The sequence below is a fragment of the Acomys russatus genome, chromosome 22, assembly GCF_903995435.1.
Source record: "Acomys russatus chromosome 22, mAcoRus1.1, whole genome shotgun sequence".
Lineage (NCBI taxonomy): Eukaryota > Metazoa > Chordata > Mammalia > Rodentia > Muridae > Acomys > Acomys russatus.
In genome coordinates, this window is record NC_067158.1 from 34,399,992 (window position 1) to 34,418,833 (window position 18,842).

Genomic DNA, 18,842 nt, shown 5'->3' on the forward strand with positions numbered 1-18,842 from the left:
GTCCTCCCAAATCCCTAAATCTCACATTTGACTAGAAAGAGACATCGCTGTGTATGAATGGTCACATTTAGTTCCCCGAAAAGCCCCAAAGATCCTCAGCAGTTCTTCAGGCTTATCCCAAGAAAATGCTTGAACTCTCGAGCTCTTCAGATCCACAGCCCAGCTGGCTGACATGTGCTCGGCCTTTTTCTCCCCTCTAGGGACAACAGCACCAATGGTAAAAGTACAGAGAGTGGGAGCCAGGCTGCCTGGGTTTCCATGCAGTGGACTAGCTTTCAGCAAGTTCCTCCGTCTCTTCATTTGTCACTGGAGAATGAATACAATACCCACACTTCATGGTGCTCCTACCATGGTGCTGAGCATACAGCAAGGTGCCTCTGCTTGCTACTAAAACTTGTGTGGCAAGGGAGGTCTGGCAGGGCAGGACAAGTTCATGCTCCTCTTATTTATATTCCAGATAAACAGACCTTTTGCGAATGACTGATGAACTAACTTCTGATCACAGATAGTTCTAAACCTGCCTGGCCCCTGACTTCCCTTACTGGAGACAGTATTCCATATTCTGTATGCTTAATCCATGTCATTCTACCAAACGTCAGATGTGCAGCAACAAAACCACCAATGTTCTGTTTTCAGAATGTTTGTGGGAGTGGCTTCTCATCTCCAACGGACTTCATGATCAACTCTGTGAAATTCCAACATGGTTATGATAATAATAATCAAAAGCTGATCATTTTCTTCCTTCTTCACCCCATGACCTCATTAATAATTGGCATCTGTGTTTATAAGAAACAATTACAACTAAAAAAGGTCGGCATTGCTGACCCTTAACAGAGCATTTACAGCCAGTACACCCTTCAGTGGCTCAGTTCATACCCCCAGAGTGTGAGTGGACACCAGATGGCAATTGCGCAAGCTTAATGCTAGTTCACATTTGGCCTGCCTTTCACCTCCGAATAGTAACAAAAGTGTGCACAAATTTAGTGTTTGCAGACTGCTTTCACATGCAACGCCTTGTTTACTTCCCCCACCAATGCTGTGTGAGTAGATTTTACCATCATCATCATCATCAATGTCACCATCAACATCACCACTATAATTATCATTGTCACATTGTCGTCGTCATCATCGTCGTCGTCATCATCATCATCATCATCTTACCAAACTGCAATGTAGAAAACTGAAATGTGGGAAGATGAGAATCCTTATTCCCAATCACCAGCCAGTAAGAAATTTAGTAGAAATTGGAACATGGATTCCTTCCCTTGAAAATTTGTGCTCTTCTTCTTCTTCTTCTTCTTCTTCTTCTTCTTCTTCTTCTTCTTCTTCTTCTTCTTTCTTCTTCTTCTTCTTCTTTTTTTTTTTTTTTTCCCTATTAAATTTCATGGATCAAGTTATAGGACTTACAACTGTAAAGCTTAAAATAGTGCCAGGGACTCTTAAGCAGCATCTCTTCTTTGCACATTTTTGTTTATCTGAAGCTCTGATTTTCCTGTTTTGTCTGACATTCCCATGGTTGGCAAGGTCAAGCACAGGCATCCCCGAGTCCTTCAGCCAGGTGGAGCTTTATCTGCAGGCACGGACTGTGCACTGGAGAGTGGGGGGGGACATATTTAATTGGTGTTTTGTTAGAGCAGGATTTCGTTCTAATAGCCAAATGATGCCTCATCTGAAAAGAAAAACAAACTATTCCAGAGAATTGTTCACAAAGGAGCCAAATCTTTTGCAACAGTGAAGTATTACACACAAGTCTGAAAGTATTCCTTAATGATGCTAGGATGGAAATGTGAAGGAGTGATGTGTCAGTGAGGGAGTGTGTGTGTCTGACTTTGTGCAAAAAAAAAAAAAAATCAACCTCTGTGGCCTGGCCAAATAGTCTTCTCACTTAAAAAGGAATGTATGCATATGTGGTCAGGAGTTGGTGCAATGGTGTCTGTCTGAGTTTGATCTCCTATAGCAAGATTCCATTGATAAGATGGCTTAACAAACATCTAATTACCAGCTTTGGAGGCTTAGGGATAGGCAGATCTTACATCCAGTGATGGACACATCCATCCTTCATTCTTGAAATGCTCTCTCCTGCCCGAGAGGGACAAACTGTATCTCTGAGGTCTCTTCTTATAAAGGGCACTAACCCCATTCATAAGGGTCCCAGTCTCAAGATGTAACTACATGCCAAAGTCCTATCTTCATCCATCAAGTGGGAGGAATTGTGGGGGAAGGGCCACAACCCTCTTGCTTCCTGCACTTCTATCATGGCTAGGAACTCTCAGTCACTTCAAATTACAAAGAGCCAAATCAGAGCAGGCAGTACAGACTGAATGAAGTCTTGCTTCTTTCCCAGCAATCTCTGCTCATATGCCATTCTCCCTAGTGGGTGGATCACATGACCTCTGCTGGCCACAGGGCAGTCTGGGAAAGTATGGATGAGCTGGCTATACTGCCTCCCTAAACAAGATCTCTGTAGTAAGAGAGGAGGAGGAAACAGATATTGAGCACCATATGTGAAACTGCCACTTGCTGAAGCTCTGCAGTGTGGTAGGCACAACTCAAAACGGTGCCAGGAAGAAAGGATATTCTTCTTGCATTAGGGCTTCCAAAAAGTGAAATCCATAGAAAGATAAAATACGAAGGGAGTTGTACTTTCCTTAGAGGATTGCTCTGTGGATTTTTTCACAAGACGGAGTGTTTGGCCCAGTACAGGCCTTCAAAAATGGTTGAGAGTCTTCCTTCCTCTTTTGTCTCTGTCTTAAATGTGAGGTGCCATGCCATTGGAGTGGCCTTATACATTCTCGGTGGAGTTAACCTGTTGTGATCTAGCTACGGCTGCTTATCCCCTAACCCACACAAGCACAGCACTGCTGACATTCCAAGGCAGTCAGATCTGTCTCCTAGATATTCTCTCTCTCTCTCTCTCTCTCTCTCTCTCTCTCTCTCTCTCTCTCTCTCTCTCTGATTCTAGTCTGATTCTAGTACACTTAGGATACTGTGTTCATGTTCAGTTAATGTATCAGTGGTCTTGGCGTTGATGGGTTATCAATCTACTCACTATGCTTAACACTTCTGTCTGACTCCCTGCAGAAAGAAAGACAGAGAGGGGGGAGGGACGGAGGGAAGGAGGAAGGAAGGAGGAAGGAAGGAAGAGAATCTACTTCTGTTGCCTGGTCAAATAGTTTTTCTCACTGAAAAAAAAAATGTGTAGATATGCCAGTGAATAAATTAATCTCAGATTTATCATCATTTACCAGCTATGCAATCCTGGCCAAGTTTCACACCTCAAATAAGTGAGAAAGGAAAAGAAATGTTATGAGCTTGTGAAACTTTAGACTTGTCCATTCTGCCACAATATGATATCAGCCACAGCTATAAACTGAACTACCATATATCCATGGAAAAGAGATGTGCAGCAAATTATGCCAAAGAGTGTGGGGTGTGTGTGTGTGTGTGTGTGTGTGTGTGTGTGTGTGTGTGTGTGTGTGTGTGTGTGTGTGACTAAGGATTTAACCCAGGGCCTCACATATGCTAGGCAAAAGGTCTGTTACTGAGCTACATCCATAACCCCCTTTTCACTCTTTAGAGACTGGGTCTCACTAAGTAGGCCAGATTTAACATGTGGTCCTCCTGCCTTACTCTTTTAAATGGCTGAAGTTACAGGCCTATGCCACCAAGCCTGGTTCAAAGACATTTATTACACAGTATAAACTGTACCATAACAAGATATATTTATCTTTCTGGTTTTAATTAAAATCACCAAACCACCACAAATTCTAATAACCTTATATATAAAGAAACATTCAAAAAATGACCCACAAACTTCCCAGAATCAGACTCTGACTTTTATAGCATGGGAAAAAAAATATCACCACAGAAAAGAAAGTCTTTCCAGGTAAGCATCTTTCACAGGCATCAGTAGCCAAGCAGAAGGGAGGATGTGATAAAAAGAAAATTCCCAGAATGCTTATCTCACTGACCCAGAGTGTTGTAAATATGCTAGGGCTGAGTTATGGAGAACGGTTAAAGTGTCTCCATGCTGCCAACAGGGCTGGTGAAGAATCTCTCCTTTGTGAGGCTGCTCCTGATTGTCAGTGAACACCAAAGTGAGTCTGGCAACCTGACAGCATTGCCTGAAGCTTCCTCCCTGCAAAATGTAAATTCACTGCAGAGCAGGAAATCACATTCTATCTTTACACTGATGGATCTGTCTTCTTTCTATGAAGCATCCAGAGAAATGGGGATTTTAGAAGCAAACAGCAGGTGTTTGGCATCATCTACGCTTGCACGTGGGATGTATGTCAAAATCTAATGCTAAGTAGGATAGCTCAAGAGATTTCCTTTTTTTTCCCTAGTACTATAAACATTAAAAACTTACTTGTGAGCCTAGAATTAAAAACTGGATTTGGTCCCCAGGTCTTTCATGTTATAAATGTGTAAGCGTGGACCCACTGCTTATTGCCCCAGTGCTTTCTTTGTGTGTTAAATGGAAATAATAACTCTTCCACTGAGGAAAATGAAACTCCTATACTTAAAGGAAGTAGAGTATTGCTGATTTCACATGGCTCAGTCTGCATGTCTCTCACTGCACTGAATCCGGAGGGGCAGGGGAGGGGGAGTACTCATGTCTGTCTATTAGTTCCAACTCTTCTGGTTGCACATGACAGGTCCCTGACTCAAAGTAGCTTAAGAAAATGGGAATGCATTATCTCATGCAATTAGATAGTCTCAGCTTCAGGTGTGGCAAGATTTGCCCTGCCCTCCAGTGTGTGTGTGTGTGTGTGTGTGTGTGTGTGTGTGTGTGTGTGTGTGTGTTTGTGTCTACCTTCCTGTATGTCTGTGAACTTTACGTTATGGAGAAGATGACTAAGGACTGAAAAGAAATCTGTTTCCAAGGACTGTCTTTCTTGAGTGATGTGTATCATCGACCTTTGTTGACAGATGTGTCATATGTGTTCTCCATGGCTCATCCTGTTTGACCTACTCACCTTGGAGGGGCTGTAGGGAAGCCTAACTTGAGGCACACAGAAAAGGAGGTCCCATGCAGGCAGAAAAACATATTTATGATGGTGAGGACAGCACCATGCTGGCCCTGCCCCAGGAATCCTGGGCTCACATTACAGAGATGCCGGCACAAAACGCAGAGGGGACAGGACACACTTTATATTTACTGTTTGACTCAAAGATCCAGTAAACAACTTTGTCTAATTTGCCTAGGAGTTCCCTGGGTTTTATCACAGAAAGTCCATGCTGTGGGAAACTGCTCAGCCGTGGGCAAACCATTTCTTGTGCTTTCTCTTTGCCATCACATTTACCTTTTAAATAACATGCAATTTGAATTTTGTCTGGATTCTCCAAAGTAGCTGTTATGTATTGTTTGTAAAACAAGCCAGGCCTCAGTAAACACACGAATTCCCAAATAATCTGAGAAATGAGTGGAAGCTTAATTGTTGATTAAGACAAGAAACGTGTGTGCTGGGCTGCCGAGACTGCGCAGTCATAGTGTTGGTCTGAAGATGAAGAATGAGAAAGAGAATAGTGATGGTTTGGGATGAGGAGGCAGAACTGGGAGGGCATGAGACCAGATTTTTAAGGGAGTCTCGGTTTTATTGTTGTCAGAGAAACAAATTATTAATAAAGAAAAATGCTGAGACTTGGGACCTTGCTCTCTTGAGTCATCATCTGTGAAGTAAACCAGGAAATGCTTTTTGGTCACAAACTATGCTTTGAAGCTAAGCTTGTCTTTGAAACTTTCCAATCAGAGTCTTAACATTAGGGAGAAAACAATTTACAGTCTTTAAAAGAAGAGCTGTCAATGGAGAAAGGAGCCTTCTAAATTGTAGTCTTAAGAATGATATGGTGCTGGTGAAACAGTTCAGCAGGTAAAGGCACATACCACCAAGCCTGACGACCTACGTTCAAATCCCCCTCATCCACATCCACATGGCGGAAGGAAAAAACTAACTGAAGCAAGTTATAATAAAATCTATGCACATACTCCATGGCGCATTCATACACACACACACACACACACACACACACACTCATTCCAGATGCTAATGCCTATGCCCCCTCAGGACATAGTTCTCAACAACTTTTATGATTTTTTTCCTCACCCAGCACCACTATGTCACCCATTCACTCACTGTTGCTCTACACATGTTTAGTTAGACAGGCTGAGCTGAGTCAGCTGGCCCAGCTCATTGAGCTACATTCCTCTCAGAGTCCAGATGGTGTGGGCTGGGTTTGAGAACCTAAACATTTTGAACTCTAATTAGAAAGAAATATACCATAATCTACAATGCTAGCGGTGTTTTTAGGTGGTATTGAGGAAGGGTTTGGTCCCACTATCTGCTTTCGGTCTTGGTCCCGCCCTTTGCTATACTTAAGATTTCATTAGAAAGACCTAAATTTTATCTTCATACAGCAGTGAGGATAAATTCACATGATTACACAAGACTCGTGAACCGTGCTAGCACATTCCAATGTTGGCCATGATTCCCCTCTTAAGCTCATTGGCTGCAATAGAGAAGATTTACATCGGTCCTCAGAGAGGAGTCTATTTATCCTTGACAAGCCAACCACATCATGAGTGTGCAGCCAAGATCACCTTCTGAAATACACGCCTATAATAACATACGTTGTTATACTGCACTGATGAAAATAATGTGAAAAAGTTAAATATGTTAGGGTCATGCTTTGAAAGAAAATGGTGTCCCAGTTACAAAGGGACAGAGGTTCACTTGTGGCCAAAGACTCGGGATAAAATGAGAAGAAAAAAACAAGTCTTCGTGAGGATCTTGTGAGTCGTCGCACGCATGTTGGGTTGGTTCAGAGTCAGTGGAAGGGAAAAAAAAAAAAAAAACAGAAACAAAACAAAACAGGAAAACACACAGGGAAAGGTTACTGTCACTCTTTAGAGAAAGCAGAAGCATTTTGGGCCACTTGTTAGATTTTAACATTCCTTGTGTTACTATTATGAGAGAAAGTGACTTTTGCATGTCTGTTTTGTATAGCTAGATTTTTGTCAGGTTAATCGGATTATGCTCAATAGCAGTGATGTCACTTTTATTTCTTCTCAAATGTATACTATTTCTATGGCTCTTTTTAAATTTGCTTAGATTAAACTCCATGATAATGCGCACATGTACACATATGCCTTAGCCTTGGGTTTGATCCCCAAAATAGTTCTTGCATTAAGTATAAATTTTTATTATAGAACCATAGTGATAACATTGCCTTCTCTGACACAATAGTTAGACCTGTTTCTTTTGCTTCCTATGGTGTCAACTATAAATATTTGGGAATGATGGCAATAGCACTGCATTTTTTGGTCTCCTCCTTAGCACACCGCCTTTCTTCATTTCCTTTTGATATAACAAAAATACCTAAAACCAGGTCATTTATAAGAGAAAGACGTACATTTTGATTTAAAAAAATCTACGGAAAAGTACAAAATGGCCACATTTTGTTGGAAATTCTGCCTGTTCTGTAATGCACAGAAGTCACAGGGACAAGTGGGCTGATGTAGGAGGAGCCACGCTAAAGGAGATACCTAGTGTAGTCCAGCAAGCAGGGGCTGGCTCTTCTTTACGCCATAAGGAAATTAATCAGCCTTTTAAAAGACTCTCCCTCCCAGCCCTGCCATCTTCAAACCCCTTCCCATGACTTCAGGAACGGAGCAACTAAAACCCAAGAAATGTTAAACTCTGCTGTGGCCATCTACATATAATGCGGTCATGCCCAGACAAAGAAAAGTAAGGCATGGAAATGAATACAATACAGATGAGAAATATTCTATTTGAGAACATGAATAAACACAACTGGACATAAATAACAAAGTGACTAAAAAGCTTGAACTGTGAGATATGCCCAGGAACCGTTAGTCCTGTCCATTAGCACCCAATTGGGAAAAATAAGCATCACTCTAGGAAGGGAATTAAGAGAAGAAATCAAAGCCTTTTTTAAAAATGTAAGAACAGGGAACCTATGCATGCATTAAGTTCCACTGAATGGCACAAAACTCAAGAAGACCCACAGCCCCATTGATCTTTATGCTCATAACTTTTTGCAGGGGGAGTGCGGTTTTGCACTTAACAAAAGATATCATCAGTAGGCAAGTTAGCTTAGTTTATTTGTTAGTATTTAATGTTTTTGTTTCCCTAGCTTCCCAGGAGTGTGTAACTGGTTCTAAATAAAATGTTTTATTGCAGGGGTTGTGGAGCAACAACTGGAGAAAAATGGTGTTGTTTTGCTATAAACCCAGAGACACAGAATAGCTTGGCACCCACAATAGAGTGTTATAAAAAAAAAAAAAAAAAAAAAAGAATCCTACATTGAAGCTCCTCAAGTATCATATAAACTGACAGAATTTTGGGGATTGGCCACTACCCTGAAAAATAATGTCCTCTACATCTCTACTGTTGCCAATCCTTATGAGCCCCTCACTGGCCTGGGACTGTGGATTCTGCCTCGAGGCTCCAGGTTGCCAGTTCCTGGAGAACTAGAGAAGGAAATGGGGAGCGAGGGGAGAGGAGGACAGAGAAAGAAAAAGAAGGGGTGTAGAAAAAGAGGAGGAGGTAGAAGAAAAGAAAGCAAACAAGAGAAGAAATGGAGGGGGGAGGCAGAAGGAGAGAGAGAAGGAGGAGGGAAAAAAGGAAGGAAACCAAGTAGGAGTTCCACTGAGCCGAAAGCGTATCCCAATCACTGACACTTAAGACCCTGAGAGTTTATGGTCTAGTCTTTGAAGAGAGATCAAAAGAAAATTAATCAAACTTTTTAGGCTGCAAATTAAAGAATCGTATAAATAATTCAATTTCTAACAATGATTCCTTAGTCTAATAATCTGGTTATCTCCATCCAAAAGAATTTGTAATAAAAATATTTTAAAGGGCTTTTTTTCAGTTTATAAAACAATTCAATATGTGTTTTCTTATTGTTATCTAGACACTAAAAAAATCAGATATTAATAAAACATTTCATAAGCATGACACTTTCACTGCTATAATCCGTTTTCCCTGAAGCCCAGCAAATAAAGCTATGTTCCTTAGCCCTCTAAGCCCAGCTTTATGCAGTCTACTTCTTTTTATATGCAGTCATTTGGGCTGAGAATGTCGTTCTCTGCAAAAAAATTTGTGCTCCTATGCCTTTTGATGCCTTGCTCCATCAAAGTCCTGTCTCCTCGCTTTCTAGAGAGGACCAATGGCAGTGATGAGCAGGGAGCCCCTCATGCAGAACCTGCACTAAGGAGCACTTCCAGGAGGTCAGAAGTTGATCCGAATGCCAAAGAGGAGACCAAAGGTCTTCACTCTAAAGAACATATCCTTGGGTAGCAAACCAGCAGCTCTATGCCAAGTAGAATGTGGGAAATACATTAAGACTTACACAGAGAATTTAATAAAGGGGAATCCATCAGACTATTCTGACAGGTATATTTTTGCCACTCTTGCTGCTGCAGTGAACCTCGTAGTACCTTTCTGTTATCTTCTCTGTTAGCTAGCCCTTATTCAGTGCACGTCCCCCGGCCCCGCCCTTCCCTTATAGATTCTCATGTGTCAGTAAAATGGATGGAGAGGTCTTTACTAAGAGCACATCTCTGCAGTCAGGGAACTTACAGTCAGTAAGGCAGACAGATGTTGTGCTATCTGGGCAGCACATACGCACTTTTACAATTACAATCATGATGAAGCACATTTATGAAGTTTTACAAAAGGGGAATTTTTTTATGAAGGAGAAATGTTGAATGCTATAAGATCATATGAAAGATAAGCGTGGAGGTAATCAAAAAGAAAACTCCCCAAAAGAAGGAGCATAAGATCAGAGTTTGAGCTGACTGGGGAAAAGAAAACAGGGAGATGGCATTCTGGTCAGTGGCCAGAGCTGTTGCCTTCAGCTCTGTGGGCCCCTGCAGGGATCCCCAGGGCTGCCTTCCAAGTCCCTTTTCCTCTCCTGATCCTATGAGTGACTGTATTCTCTCAGATCAACTGAACTAGGGATTAATGAGTCAGAACTGAGAGTTTCTATGTACAGATAGGATGAATGGGGGCAGGGCTCACACAGACAGCACAGGGTTCTGGCGGGCACAAGTCAGAGCTCTCAAAACTAGCTTTGTTCTCCCTCTCTCTAGCCTCACTCACAGACTGAGCTAAATTCTCCCAACATTCACATGTCAGGTCGAGCTCACTGAGACAAAACTTTAATTAGAAACTGTTCTTGCCAAAAAGGAGACGCAAGTCCTAACCTAAATGACATTTTAAAAATGAGTTTGTGAAAGACCGATGGAAGTCAATGGCATAATTAAATATGAGTTAGATGTGGACCATGTACACTTTCAAGAGGGAAAGCAGGTCTCCCTTTATTTGGCATCTGTGCCTATTGTAAGGATAAAGAGATTGGAAAGACAATTTGTACTCTGTAAAAGAAAAATCAAAAGTGGCAATCATGGTGAGACAACTATCAAGAGGTGGATGGCAGAGAAAGAGTAAAATGAACTCCTTAGAAAAAGAAGAGATGGGACAGGAGTCCTGGCATCGGGACTGTGAACAAATGCCATGGATGAAGTGGGAAACAGAAATGACCCCAGTCCGTCAACCGGATTTTTTCTGTATTCTATGCTGGAGAGACTACTGTCTTAATTCAGTAGTCAAGCTATGGGAAAATGCCACAGACCATGTAATTTATAAACAATTTATTCCTCACTGATCTGGAGACTGTTAGGTCCAAGATCAAAGTGAAAGGCAGTTCAACGTCTGGTAAGGAGCCTGCCTTCGCTTATGAGATTATCATCTGCATCCTCCGGACAGGCCACATGTTATGTAGTCATATGGCGGACGGGTAAAAAGGACCATCCAGGTCTTTTCATGAGGTCACTGATCTGATTAGTGTGGACTCCACCCTCGTGACTTACTCACCCCCTCAAGGTCGTCACCACAGCAAAAAGAGGAATCATATCTCCAGTGAGGAAACTGGTTTGGAGAATTTCGGTGGCTCCTTGGGCTTCCCTTTGTTGATGAGTATTCTAGGCAGTGGCCTTGTCTTGACTTTTTTATTCCCACATCCAGTGTTTTCTCTGAGGAAATGTCTAGGCAGACTATGCAGCTTTGTCTGGCATGGCATGTTTTCACATTTTCTCTATGTCTTGTCATGTTTTGTGACCAAAATCCAAATTTTTTATTCACTTAAAAGTATCTCAGTGTGAGGCTGGAGAGATGGCTCGGAGGTTAAAAGCACTGGCTGTTCTTCCAGAGGTCCTGAGTTCAATTCCCCACAACCACATGGTGGCTCACAACTATCTATAATGAGATCTGGTGCCCTCTTCTGGCAGACAGACACGTATGCAAGCAGGATGTTATATACATAATAAATAAGTCTTAAAAAAATTAAATTAAAAAAAAAAGTATCTCAGTGCCTTCTTCCAATAACCTAAAAGGAATTCAGGAAAGCAAAGGAGGATAGAGGGATGAGAATGGGGTCATCCCATTCATCCCATGGTGCAATTGCTTAGATCCTTGATGGAGCACTTTCTCAAGAACACCCCACTATACACCCAAGCGAAGGCCGCTGATATTACCATCCCATTTTATAGCGTTCAGAACCGTAACTCGAGACATAAAGAACCTTGTCCAGTGATAGGCATCCTAAAGGTCAAAATCCAGTTTCAAAACCCTGTATCTGCTTCCACCTCCCACTGTGGACATAGAACTAAAGACTGGGTGGGGGTAGGTCCAGATCTTCTCCCAGCTATGTGATCCTTGTGGAGCTCTGCAAACCCTGACCTTCACATCTTTCCACGGCCAACTGAAGGTGATGACATTGATGGCCATCACAAATATTCTCTCTAGCAGCAATTAATAAACAAGAGCACATCTGTCCTAATCTCCTGGTAGGTGAAGACTTTCATAGGACATGCCTTTTAGGCTAGTGCCCAATTATAAGTGAGTATATACCATGTGAGTCTTTCTGCTTCTGGGTTAACTCACTCAGTATGATCATTTCTAGTTCCATCCATTTGTCCACAAGTTTCGGGATTTCCTTGTTTTTAATATCTGAGTAGTAATCCGTAGTGTAAATGTACCACAGTTTCTTTATCCATTCTTCAACTGAGGGACATTTAGGCTGTTTCCAGGTTCTGGCTATCATGAATAAGGCTGCTATGAACATGATTGAGCATATGTCCTTGTTGTGTGGACATCCCACTGGGACTGTATGCAAGACAAATATAGGAGATGGGGAACTAGAAGGACCCAGAGGGTCCTAGAAACCTACAAGAAGAACACTGTGATGGATGGATCAGGGCTAGAGGGGTCTGTTCAAACTATTGCACTAACCAAGGACAATACACGTAGTAAACATCGAACCCCTACTCTGATCCACCCAATGGACAAGACATTCTCCACAGTTGAGTGGAGAGTGAGGACTGACTTTCACACTAACTCTGATGTCCCATATGCCCCATATTTGATCACCTCCTCCTGGTGGGGAGTCTTGATGGCACTCAAAGAAAGAATAAGCAGGCTACCAAGATGAGACTTGATAGCCTATGCCCATATAGTGGGGGAGGAGGTCCCCCTCAGTCATAGGCCTAGGTGAGCAGAATAGGGTGAAAGCAGGAGGGAGGGAGGGAGGAGTGGGCAGATAAAAGTGATGGGATAGCAACTGAGTTGTAATTTCAATAAACTAGTAAAATAAAATTTTAAAAAGGAAAGAAACAAGAGCAGCTGGTCTCGGAATATCTGCCAGAGAGCCTCGATTTCCCACATACAAAACATGTGACATTCAACTTGAACTTTAGATAGTATCAAGACTCAATACTCCTTCCCAAATAGGATTTAGGGAGCAAGCCAGAAGATAAAAAGGGATATTTATTTATTTAGTTTGTTTGTTTATTTATGAAGTTGCTTCAAATAGTCAGCGCCCTACAGCAACTCCAGCACCATTGGATGCCCTGGCCTTGCAGCCTCCCTCTATGCACCACCACCCTTTGAAGCTGGAGAGTGTGCTTTTAAAAGTGAATCAGGAAAGCACATATCAATCTGAAGCCAAAGGGGTAAAAAGTGAGTGCTTCTTGCAGCCAAAAGGAAGGGGCTTTGAGCTAAAGTCCACATCTGTGCAGAGTTCCAAGCATCCAGCTGTTGGAAGTTCTGGCAAACACTGTAAGTAAACAGCCCTCGCCCCGATCCACGCAGACATCTTCAGGCTATTTTCACCCTGGAGAAGACTCTTGGCTTCCGAGGTCTTACACTTCTCTGTTTGCTTCTCTGATGCTTGGGGGTGTTTACTGATTTAGGCTTAGTCAATAAAACGTTTCTGGGGGACACTGGTGCCAAACTGAAGAGAGAAAGTGAAACTCGGGCTTAGTTTTGCCTGCGTTAGTTTTGAAGTGCTCGAAAGTTACAATCCCCCTAACCACAGATCAATACTCCAGAGCAGCATGACTCTGCTTGGGAGCAAACAGAAGCAGCCCTCTGACCTCCCCTGAATGACAGGATTGTCTGTAAGGCTGCTCCTGCTGAGCCCAGGGTGAAGATGCCTCCTTTGATTTGCTGTAAGATTCTAACGGAGGAGAAAGAACATCTGAGCCAACGCTGCTCCTTGTAGAGTTCTTTGTAGTGGGATAGATCCTGTGCTCGGTTTGTATTTCGTTAAGAGTGCTGATTTATTTACTGTCCGTTTTATGATTAAACAAATGTGCCACTCCACGTGGCTGTGGGGATAATGCGGGACAGGGACATAAGCATCTGTAGGAGAAAGGATGTATTTTCATTAATAGCAGTTCCAGGAATAGAATGTATGCTTTCATAAGTGCCGTGCGATGTCAACATGCATTTCTTTCCACCAGTATTTTAAATTGGATTGTGGTTTGTGACTTTGGAATTGTAGAGGAGAGCATTTTATTTAGAACAAATTTTCTGCCATAAGGTTTTACAGCCAGCTTCTTCAAGAATCCAGTGTTTTTTGTTTTTTGATTTTTAGGTTCCTCGTCATAGTTCAATGGTTATGTGAGATTTGTGTCCCAGGATATCACTGCCTGCCCAATCATCAGATTGTATCTCCCAATGTGTTTTCATTTATGTTTCCAAGGTCCCACACCCTGCTTAAAGTGTGTGCTCCAGACTCCCTGGAATGTTCCCAAATCCACAAGAATAAGCACTCTTAATGCTAGCTAATAAAATCTGTCTTACTTTTTCCCTTTGTGTAATTTGGGTTTACATGACGGCATCTGATGGTGATGGTGGAGGTGGTGGTGGTGGTGGTGGTGGCCTCATTCTTAGTAATTGTCAGCAGACACTTAAGATACTATAAAAGTTAATAAGATCTAAAAGTTATCAAAAATTCCTAACAGTCCAGTTCATGTTCAGCCCTCTAGTGAACACAGCATTTTCACTTTGAGGTCATATCTAGCCCCTCGCCTTCACCTAAGTAGATGTCATCGGCGCACTACACTGACAGTAGGAGGCAACAAATGTCAACCCTGCTGGGACAGGTGTGTGTATGTGGGGGGGGGGGATCCTAATGCAGCACAGGTGGTAGCTAATGACACTGGATGCTTACTGTCTGACACACGTGCCGTGTTGCACCGTCAGACAGAAAGAAGCAAATTTAGGAGGTAAATGGAGATAATTTAAGGGGAAATGTTACTGAGCGTTCATAGTGGGTCTGATCCGTTACCTGGCCACTCCGTGCCTGCTCTGAGGATAAGCTGCCAAGGAGTACAGAATCTGAAACTGAAAGGCTGGGGACATAAAACAAACTGGCTTCTGTTTGACTGTGTGCTTATGTAATGCCCCTGCACCTCAGTTTCCTCGCTCTAATATATAAGCAGCAGTCAATCAAGTAAGGTTTGTAGTTCATGCTACAGGTATTTTTTCCCCTCATTGATATATGAGAAGACTAAAGCTATCCCGGAGTCACATAGGCAGCCGGCCACCGGAATCAGGGAAAAAATGATCTACTTTCATTTTTGCTAAACTTCTACACTTTCATCTCTTTGGTTGTAATCTCTCACATGACTTCCCTTAGTACAGTGGCTCTCAGTCTCCCTAATGCTGTGACCGTTTAATATAGTTTCTCGTGTTCTGGGGACCTCAACCATAAAATTATTTCATCACTACATCATAACTGCAATTTTGCTACTGTCATGAATCGTCATGTAAATATCTGATATTCAAGACATTGATGAGAAAGCACTGTTGACCTTGATTTCATGCAACAACCGTCTGAAGCTCAAAAGGATGAAAAAACTTACCCAATATGGCTGGCTCCAGGCTCTGTGTTAACAGTGATAGGATTCAAACAGATGTTCTAATTCCACAGCCTGCGTGTTTTCATGACCCCATGTTTTGGGGCTGTGCCTGCCCCAAAAGGAAACAGGGAGCCTGCCAGGGCTGCTCCCAGTCTCTATGAAGCAGCTTCTCACCATTCCTGGCACAAAGCTTCATTTACAATTGCAGGTGCCTGTGGTTCCCTGTCAGCAAATCATACAGAGCACTCAGTTGCACATAAGAGATCACCAGTCTGGAGCGCTGAGAGTGGTTATGGAAGAGTTGGGGGGGTGGGTAGAAGGACCCAAAGGGTTCAGGAGCCCCACAAGGAGACCATCAAAGCCAGCAGATCTGGACCCAGGGGGCCTTGCACAAACTGTTGTACCAACCAAGGACAATGAATGCAGTAAACGTAGACCCCCTGTTCAGATCTAGCGAGTGGATAAACCATTCTCCATGGTTGTGGGAAGAACGGGGACTGCCTCTGACATGAACTCTGGTGCCCCCGATTTGATCGCTTCCCCCTTGGAGAGCAGGCCAGGTGGGCATACAGAGAAAGGGGAAGCAGGCTATCTGATGAGAGCTGATGTGCTATGGTCATATGGTGGGGGAGGAGGTCCCCTTCTGTCAGAGATCTAGAAGAGGGGAATAGGGTGGAAGCGGGAGGGAGGATGGGAAGGGGGAAGACACAAGTAAAGGGATAACATTCAGGATATAACCTGAATAAATTATAATAAATTGAAAAGAAGAAAAGAGTTCACCAGTCACTGTGCTCAGCCAGCCTGTATGAAGGTTAAGTGTCAAGCCTGACCTTTACCTGAGGAAAGCAGAGCTCTGTTGAGAACAAGAGGTGGGCCATTTTCTCCCCTCACAAATTTGTGTTATGTCCTGTTGCCAGAATCAATACTAAGTCAGGGCTATGGAATAGTAAGTATGCAAGTATGTAATAGTAATACTAAGTCTTGTTTATGTGCAGTGAAGCTCCTCCTCTTTTGGCCTGTGTCACCTTCTAAGCCATGTGACCATCTAACTTTTGTCACCAGTTCCTTTTACTGCATCAGGCTTCAGTGAATAGCAGAACAGAAGATTGCTCTCATCTAGCTTTTTTTTTTTATTACTAATAAGTGAATTTTTAAAAATCAGTTTAAAAATCAGTTAAGGGGCTATAGTGATGGTTCAGTAGTTAAGAGAATTGGCTTCTCCTCAAAGGACTCTAGTTCAATCTCCACCACCCCCACGTGGCAGCTCATAACTATCTGTAACTCCAGTTCCAGGGAATCTGATGCCTTCTTCTGGATTCTGCAGGCACAATGTGCACATGCTGCACAGACATGCAGGCAGAACACTCCTACACGCAAAATAAAATAAGTAAATCATTTTAAAATCAGTTAATAGACTTTACCAACAAACAAAAAGGCACTTATAATACCTATGTTGTGAGAAATTTATTTTAAAATCTTCTATCTACTTAACGTGTTGAGTAAAATGTCTTCAAGCTGATGTCTCTGCTGACTATTACAGCACAAGCATATGAAAACCAAAATGGAGCAAGGCCAAACACATGCATGCAAGCTGGGAACTTCATGTCTGCGACAGGGGTCATGGAAGCAGAGGGGAACAGGAACCATGAAACAATGTCAGGAAATGAAAGGAAATAACTCTCTCTCCTTCACCTTTCAACTTCAGGACTCCAAGCACATCACTTAGCTCTAAAGCTTGTGTGACAGACGGAATCAGCTTAGCCCAGGGTTCCGCGTGATATGTGCCCAACAGGACCTCCTGGGTGCTTCAGCTCTGCTCCTACTTTGCCCATCAGCATTTAATGAACACCCAACATGTGCTAACCATTACTCTAGAGCGGTGGTCCTCAAGATTCCTGATGCTGTGACCCTGAATTACAGTTCCCCATGTGGTGGTGGTGACCCCAACCATGAGGTTATTCTCATTGCTACCTCATAACCACAATTTTGCTACTGTTATGATTTTTTTTTTTTTTTGAGACAGAGTTTCTCTGTGTAGCCTTGGCTGTCCTGGACTCGCGTTGTAGACCAGACTGGCCTCAAACTCACAGCAATCCGCCTGCTTCTGCCTCCCGAGTACTGGGATTAAAGGCATGCACCACCATGCCTGGTACCTGTTATGAATTATTATGTAATTATCTGTGTTTTCTGATGGCCTTAGGCAACTCCTTTAAAAGGGTTGCCTGACCCCAAAGGTTGAAAACTACTGCTCTAGATACGGCCATAAGCAAGAACAAAAGTACACATTCTCACACAGATCTCTGCTTTAGAGGAAACTACAAACAAAAGAACTGCAGACCCAAGTGTTCTTTTCGCAGACTAAGTGAAGAAAAAAATAAGTTAATGGACAGAAGGAAGGGACACTTCTTGAGGACTCATCATCGCTGATGAAGAGGCATTTAGCACAGACTTTGGCCATAAGGAAATACACAACTAAATCCAGAAGCCACAGACACTGTTTAAAAGTAATTTATTATCATGTGCATATTCATGTGTGTATGTGTACACATATGTGCATGCTTGAAAGGCAAAAGATCACCTCAGATCTTCCACAGCCTTTGTCCACCTTTTTTATTTTTTGGCCAGGGTCTCCCATTAGCATAGAGCTTATCAAGCATGCTAGGCTGGCTAAGGAATATGCCTGCCTCTCCACTACTGGTCTGCAAGTGTGCACCTCCATGCTAGGAAATTTCACTCAGATTCTGGGGACTGAACTCAGTCAGTTCTTCTCTCTTTCCAGACAAGTACTTTACTAACTGAACTGTATCTCCAGCCCCAGTGAAACACTTTTCAGATTTGATTTATCTATCACCCATGAACTGCAGAACCGTGATAAATCTACAGGATTTTTCTTTTAGCCTTGAAATGCTGTTTTGGAGTTTACTTTTTGTTTCTTAGTATAGTGCTAGGAGTAAGTATGTGAAAAGAACATTTGCTTCCATATTCTATTTTCTGGGTTTTTAAATAACATTCTCCCTCATCAGAGCTACATTGGGGGGGGGCAGTCCTAGATGAAGATGAGATAACTATTTCTCTTTCAAAAGCTTTAATCATCGCCATTTCTAGGGACTAAGTCATTAGAGAAGACAGAGCCAGGATATGGCAGACTTGGAGTGGATTGTATGCCTTCATGGTCACTTCCTGTGTGGCTTCAAGTCTGAAATCATACAAGTGTTTATGGATCCAACGTGCAGCATTGCGGGCAGGCAGCCAACCCAATTTTCTGGCCAGGAGTCATGTGTACAGCTTTTAAACACAACTGGTCTGGGATATGTCCTCACAGGTCTGAAACAGCACCTACCCAAAGAGGAGGTCCCCACGCAGAAAGCCTGCCCCAGAGGAGTCTTTGTCCTTCAGTTACCCAAACAACTGCAGCCAGAATAGTCTTATCTGTAAGGATCCAGACTATTGTTTCATTGCTGCATTTTGCCTTTGTTTCCAGACTATAAATCTGAATTATGGATCCACAGCCGAGATGCACGGGTTGATTACCAAGGCTGAATTTCGTTTTCTAATTTGGACTACACGTTACAACAAGTGCGATTCTTGCCAAATTGCAAAAAATATTTTA

At 42.6% G+C, this 18,842-nt stretch overlaps 1 protein-coding gene across 3 annotated transcripts in view; it reads left to right on the forward strand.

The window, feature by feature from the left end:
• Positions 1-18,842, forward strand: part of C1qtnf7 (C1q and TNF related 7) — a 100,213-nt gene that overhangs the window by 24,025 nt on the left and 57,346 nt on the right. The window contains exon 1 of one of the 3 annotated variants that reach the window (XM_051164701.1): positions 12,986-13,142. The exons of the other annotated variants lie outside the window; for them this stretch is intronic. The gene's annotated coding sequence lies outside the window, so the exon portion shown is untranslated. Of the gene's footprint in view, positions 1-12,985; positions 13,143-18,842 lie in introns of those variants that run through there. 3 annotated transcript variants of the gene reach the window in all.